Source organism: Myxocyprinus asiaticus, chromosome 50, assembly GCF_019703515.2.
Source record: "Myxocyprinus asiaticus isolate MX2 ecotype Aquarium Trade chromosome 50, UBuf_Myxa_2, whole genome shotgun sequence".
Classification (NCBI taxonomy): Eukaryota; Metazoa; Chordata; class Actinopteri; order Cypriniformes; family Catostomidae; genus Myxocyprinus; species Myxocyprinus asiaticus.
The window spans coordinates 11,031,170-11,038,514 of NC_059393.1; positions in this window are offsets into that span (position 1 = coordinate 11,031,170).

The following is a 7,345-nucleotide window of genomic DNA, read 5'->3' on the forward strand; positions in this document are numbered from 1 at the left end:
TGAGCTGGTGCAGCGCCCGCCTGTGAAGACGCTGCAACGCTGGCATCTGATTGGCTAAAAGCCTGTCAATCAAAGCCCTTTAAACCAATCACGTCACGCGTGATATCTGTTAGTATGCTGTTGGAGGCATATGGGGGGATTCTTTGAGTTTTGAGTGGGACATCCTAATGCTAAAACAAAATAAGTGATGAAAAACGTGGAATATAAATCATATATCCTTTAAAATATTTTTTTTAAAGGAGAGAGATTGTTCCAAAAAAAAATTTAAATGTAAAAACACTTTTAGAAGTATATGCACACTCTGGCTGTATCTCAAAAACTGGTGAGATGCCTACCTAGACAGCATGTGTGTATGTATTTATTTATTTTTGCAGCAGCATAATAGGCATCATCGTTCTAATATCACCTGTACTAAACGTACTATGGCAGTATCAGTAACTGGTAATACCTTGGTACTTTGATATCATTGTACTGAATGATTACCAAATTCATGTAAAATGGTATTTACATGGTACACCAGTAAATACTATGGTACTACGATGATACATATCCAAAAATTTTAAAGCTGTATGGTTTAGAAAACATGGTAGGCTAGTCAAATGTCCAAAAAATAAAGGTAGTACAATGGTACTCTATGATGCTTAATTGTTAGTGTAGAAATAATATTAGAACCATCAGGTGTATTTTCATTACCATAGGTCTATACCATGTTGCATGAGACTCAAAATATTCGTCATCACTGTGACCTTTGCACACTGTCTACTTAGTTTCCTGTAGGTCTACACGAAAAAAATGACAAGTAAAATGTACTTAATCTTTTTAAGTAAAGTTTTTTGCGCACCCATTTTCTAAGTAAATTTTAATGGTAAAAATTAAGTAAAATCTACTTAACTTCATGGCATAATATTGATAAGCTAATGAGTAAGTGTAACATATCATATACATATCAGTTAATGCAGAAACTTACAAATCTTATGTAAATGGTATTTAAATAAACTTAGTAAAATTTAAGTGAACATTTTATTAGAATATTTCACATGTTTAACTTTCCTGTGTGTTTGGTATTCTATTAAACAGCATCACTTTAAACACAGTATACCGTACATAGCTGTTACCTCAACAGAGCAAGATTTCGCAAAACACTTGGTGCACAAAACACTATGATAGTAACAATCAACAGGTATTTTTTATTTATTTATAATAAATAGGTAATATTGAGAAGAAAATTTACTTCATGAAACAGGAAGTTACCAAACGTAACAACAAAATTAACAATAAAAACAGTGAAACCATGCAAGCTCATTAATTATTAAAGCCGGTTGCATGCTGAAAATACCATCTTCAAAAAGTTAAATAAAATGTACATGTTTTATTTACCTGGGAAATTTACTCAAATTAGCAAATAAATATGACATGGTTTTCTACTTTAGGACTGATACATGATGGTGCATTGTAAGAAAACAAACAATCATAAATAATATTTACTTTTAAGCTAGAGCATTACATGTTTGAATTGAGTACAAATATAGAATTTAATTAATATTTTAAAGACAAATATATTTTTTTTAATTGTATGGAAGGATTCCAGATGTTGTGTGGGTCATGATTAAAAATATGTTGAAAAGGAAAGTTAAAAGTGTGAAATGTTCTAATAAAATGTTCACTTAAATTTTACTAAGTTTATTTAAGTACCATTTAAATCAGATTTGTTTAAGCTTAAACTGACTTGTTCAGTGTTGAAAGTAATCTATTCTGTTATATTTACTTCACCACAAAATATTTGTTTCTAGTGTACTCTGTACTGGGTGCACATGTCCTTAACATTTATTTGCCTAAATGCTGGTTAAATCTGGATTGGCAAAGACAAAAATGTTATATGTGGGAACTAATTGGCACATGTTCATGATTATCATCTCTCATTTCAGAATTTGTAAGTTGGGACTTAGAGAGTGAGAAAATTAAATGTAATAAAAAAGTCTAAAATGTTTGTTCAAATTCTTAAACCTAATTTATGAGCAATACTCATAGTGATGCTTGCCTTAACAAGCAACACTAATTACTGAGTTTTGGTGCAAAAAAGCATGGAATGTCAGCTTTGACTGCAAAAGAGGAAGAGAAATGTGGGAAAAGAACAAGCTTGCAATTGCAGAACCCATTATCTTTCCCCAGTCAACTTCAATAATGCGCAATGCCAATATGTTCCCCTCACACGTGTGTAGGTGATGCAATTATTAGCTCTGAATTCCAGTAATTTAACTCATCTACAGGCAGATTAGATTCTCCCTGAGAGCAGAGAAATGTCAAAGAGTAACAGATTTGTCACTTGTGTTGTGTACAAAAATCAACAGTACACATAAACTATGTTGTGATAGTATCAGTAAAAAAAAATAGGTTGTGTTAAACGTACTATGTTCAACACACATTGTGTGTGTGTGTTGAAAGGGCTTGATGTGAAGATGGAAAATAATTGACTGAAACTCCTCCCAAAAAGTACGTCCTTTGGTTTTAATCAAGTTACTGATTAATCCTTCACCACCGTCATTACGGGATCTAATGCCCGTGTTGTCTGTTTGCTAAGGGTTATAGCCTTTGGTAACAATCATATAGTAAATTTGTAAGTTTTGTTATTATTGTTAGCAATTATTAGCAAGCACTACTATTTCTATTGCCCTTACTTTAGGGTTACGGATTTGAACAAACCCCTTACACTACAGTAAGTATTAAACTTTCCCATACAGTTTGTCTAATGGACATGAATGATACCTCAAATCACACACCTTATCGAGGAGAGTTAGAAAATTACAGATTTTTGTCTGGGAGACGATAAAACAGCAGAAAAATCCCATAGACTTACATTGAAGGAGGGACCTGAGCCATATCTATTAGCTACTATAACAGTTCTCAGAACTTTGGCTAACGTTCTCTAAAAGTTATGAACAAACATTCCTGCAGTTATGTTAAAGCTACACTATGTAAGATTTTTTTTTGTTAGAAATGAACAAAATTTAATTAATGAGCAAGTACACCAACAATCCGTCTTCCGAACCATGTTTTTCACTATGGTAAGCCTATAATAATTATTTATATTTTAGAGCTGTCGGGACAGATTTGGGAAATTGTGTACTTGCATAGATGGTCCAGAGCAACTATATCGCATGTATATGTGTGGTGATAGGTGTGGAAGTAGTTTGAAGCTAAAAGCTAGTAGCTACAACACATTAGCAACATTGACCATGTGTAACCAGTCCTGCTCGACCCACTCTGAGCGGGATTCGAACCAGTGTCACGCCGGTATGGGAGGCGGGCGTGCTAATGAGGAGGCTAAATGCTACAGTATCTAACATCAGTCACTAGTGCGCCACTTGAGGCCAGGGGAGTGAGGTATATTCTTTCAACGTTCTTTCATTGCTTTCTGTCATTGATAAACGTTCTCAAAATGCTATCGTAAAAACGTTGTTCACACATCATTAGTTGAACGATTTTTTAACATTACAACATAGTAAAAAGAAGACATGGGTTAAATTCAATCAACTGCTATTTAAACCCTGAATCAATTGTTCACCCAAAACTGTGCACAGAAGGTCTTTTATTTTTTTATTTTTTTAATGATATATCTAAAACACAGTATACATCCACTTACTCATACCCACATGTACTAAAATAGACTGTTTTTTTTCTCAGTTTAGAACAAAGCGAGGTAAAACATTGGAGCTCATCTGGAGGGGTACAGTTCACACATCATTTCCAGACGTGATGAAGGAAAAGATAGTCTGCAGATCAACAAACAGCCAGGGAATCTATTTACTTAGTAGGCCTACAGAGAGATCCACTCCCATGCTGATTTCAATACAACATGCTGTTCTTCTCTTTCTAGGTGTGTTGATGGGATGGCACATAATGGACATCAGGAAAGATAGAAATAGAAATGTATTATTAGAAATCTAAGCAAGAAATTTGACCATAGATGGGAACTGCTTAAAAGTAATGTTATAATATTGACTGATAATTAATAATTGTTTCTTTTCTTTTCTGTCTTAAATAGTGTGATAAAATTGCTTACTAACCATATCAAGTTATATAAAGTTATATCCAATAACTTCATCGCCATGACGATGCAACGCTGGTAAACCCTATAAGCGATTTCATCATACAGTACTAAAATCATGTTAACACATATACTTATGTGGCTATACTTTTGAAATAGTGTATTTTATTATTTATGGACTGGCCCATTCACTTCCAATGTAAGTGTCAAACTGTATTTATTTTTTATTAATCTAATCTGTATTAATTACTATTAATTAATATGCTACAAATGCTGTCGATGGAACTTAACTTGTACTGAACCTGGAATATCCCTTTAAAAAAAAATTATAGCTCCTATCCTAGCCTTCACTTCTATTCCCTTTTAGCATCCTTTACTATGGGAGTATTTCTAAAGAAGGGATACTAAATAGAACTTTTTTTTTTTTTTGGTCTAGATTAAGGGACAGCATTTTGAATCATTTTTCAATGTTCTTAAAATTTAGAAAATAAAAATTAATCAAATATATTTTGGGTGGTTCTTTACTGTAAAATATATGTAAATGTCAGTTTAAAGGTAAATATATAGGAACTGTAAAAACCGAATACATGCCAAGAAGATGTTCTGAGTTATTTTTATTTGCAATTTAATTTACTGTATTTATTTATTCATGGAATATGTGTGTGTGTGTGTGTGTGTGTGTGTGTGTGTCTTTATAATTTTCTTTCTTTTTTATGATTATGTTAGTGTAACGGGTATGGATGGACAAGGAGGAGGCGGGAAACGGCTGAGCAGTCAACGAAACTTTTAACGACACAAATCAACTTAAATCAACTTAAACACACAGACACACACACACACACACACACACACACACACACACACACACACACACACAGTGACCGCATGTCTCTCTCTCTCTCTCTCTCTCTCTCTCTTGAACTGGCGCCTCCGGCTCATCTTTATCGCCCTCCCAGCTGATTAGAACAATTCAGGGCCGGGCGTGCGTCCTCACGGCCCGGCCACGCCCTCCTCCTCGTCACAGTTAGATTGTCCTATATATACTGTGTATATATACAGTATATAGATAGATAGATAGATAGATAGATAGATCCAAAGGTAGTCAGTTGCTTTTGCTATGTATAAACAGCAACAAACTTGCCTATTTAACATACAAAAACCCACATAAAAATAATGACACAGTTTGGCTTGGGCTGACAGTTTGAATTTCCTGTCCACTCAGTACCACCAAATACCTGCTCAGCTTGGCTTTGTTTATACAAATGTGCCAATAAAAATGATTGCAACATTTTAGAGATAACATTCCCTCTGCTCATCACCAAAATCACACTAAATGAGACTGTATTTGAAGAACTAAAGTACTTTAAGCCCCACCAGTTTACAGCCTTTGGGAACAGCCACATCTGCCAGCAGCGGTAAGCACAATTACAGAGCAGTGGAGGTGAGTGGGTGGGGTACGCCGTGTTTGGGAAAGCTGGATGTTTGCTTTAGCTGTCACTGACGAGGGGTGCTCCATCAAACAAACCTTTAAGGCAGCCTCACAGGACAAGCAGCTGGGAACTCGAGAGCACCAGATGTGCATGTTCATCCTTCTGACTCTAAGGCCTGAATCAGACATCCATTTAAGTGTTCTCATAGAGCATTCAATGGTATAATCATTAGAATAACTATTTGGTGGAAACTGTACAGGGGCCATTGACAAGATGCACGTTTTTATTTTTTTCCAGATCTATTGATATTATTCAAACATACATTAAAAATACAAATTATGTGGAAGAAAACAAACAAACTAAAAAAGAGACTTGAATACACATTCAGTTTCTCACTGAAAATTATTATTATTATTATTATTATTATTATTATTATTATTATTTAAAGAGATTGTAAAAGTAAAAAGTTTCATTAAAAGCCTGAAATTCTTGAAATATGAAATATTGGGATACATAGTAAAACAGTTTTGTATTAAAATATTAAAGCTGAAGTGTATAACTTTTTTTATTTTGAAATCCCCAATACCATCTTAAAATGCAAATGCATAATAGGTAATCCTTGAAAAGTCTCTTTGCGCTATGAAAAATTGTTCTGTTTATTTTGAGCGACCCATCCAGCCCAACACAACAACATTGACTCAACCGACTATCTATTTGATTAATCAACAGCATATTTTGCTATTCTTTTCGGTGGCGCAAATATTACACCCTTCAGCTTTAAGATCTGAAAGACGTATGATCGCCATTTTGTTGTCATGTGACTGCAGTGTCAGGGGATGCTTAAGCATACTGAGCACTTCAATTTGGGATATTTCGCTCACCGTACGGGGTGGGATTTGGGGTGGTCGCCCTCGAGTTTCACCACTAAAATATGAGACAAGTGGCATACAGTATGGGATGTCTTAATTTCTGCCAAAATGCAGGGCGTTCCAGCTAATACAATACAGATGGCAACCCTAGCTATCTCTAAAAGATAAAAGAATTGCTCTCTTCAGTAGTACTGTTATTTTTGTTTCAAAGTAACAATGTGTGATAGAACACTTATAGTTTGACTCAACAGCATCTATTCTAATAATATATATATATATTTTTTTTTTTTTTTTTTTTTTTTGTGATTTGGAAAAAACACCAAAATTGACAGTTTTACAGCCAATTAATATATTTTTACATCGAAAATGGCATAAACCTATTTTAAAAATGTATGAAACCAACATGAATACAAAGATTACATTTCTAAGAACTTACCACATGTGTATTAAACTAAATTTTAAAAGATTTCTTCTTTTAATAATCTCAGACATCCTTATTTGTCAATGACCCACTGACTCAGATGTGACATATACACACACGCACACACACACACAGAGGAGGCTGGAGTCCAGTTCAGAACATTGTGTACTGTACTGAGGAGTCCACCACACTTCTGCAGGAGGGGGAGGAGTTGAGGGTAGAGAACGGGGAGGTACGGATGAGGTGTAAAATACATTATGGCTCTGGATTCAGATACAGCAAAACAGACAGAAAGAGAAAAGAAAGACCGAAAGATAAGGGAGACAAACAGAATCAAAGAGAAAGTAGCAGAGATATCTACATAGCACACAATATTCAGTATATTGGATAGTCTCATCTAATCCCCATCAAAAGATATTTCACTAAACAACCCCTCTTTGTATTTCTACATTAAATGTACACTCGGTAATTTCTTCCTCATTAAAAAAGTTTTACACCAAAAGAAATTAATTGCAATTTTGAAACATGTATATAATCATGATGACGCATGCGATGAAGACTGCAGTTATATCACTAACCT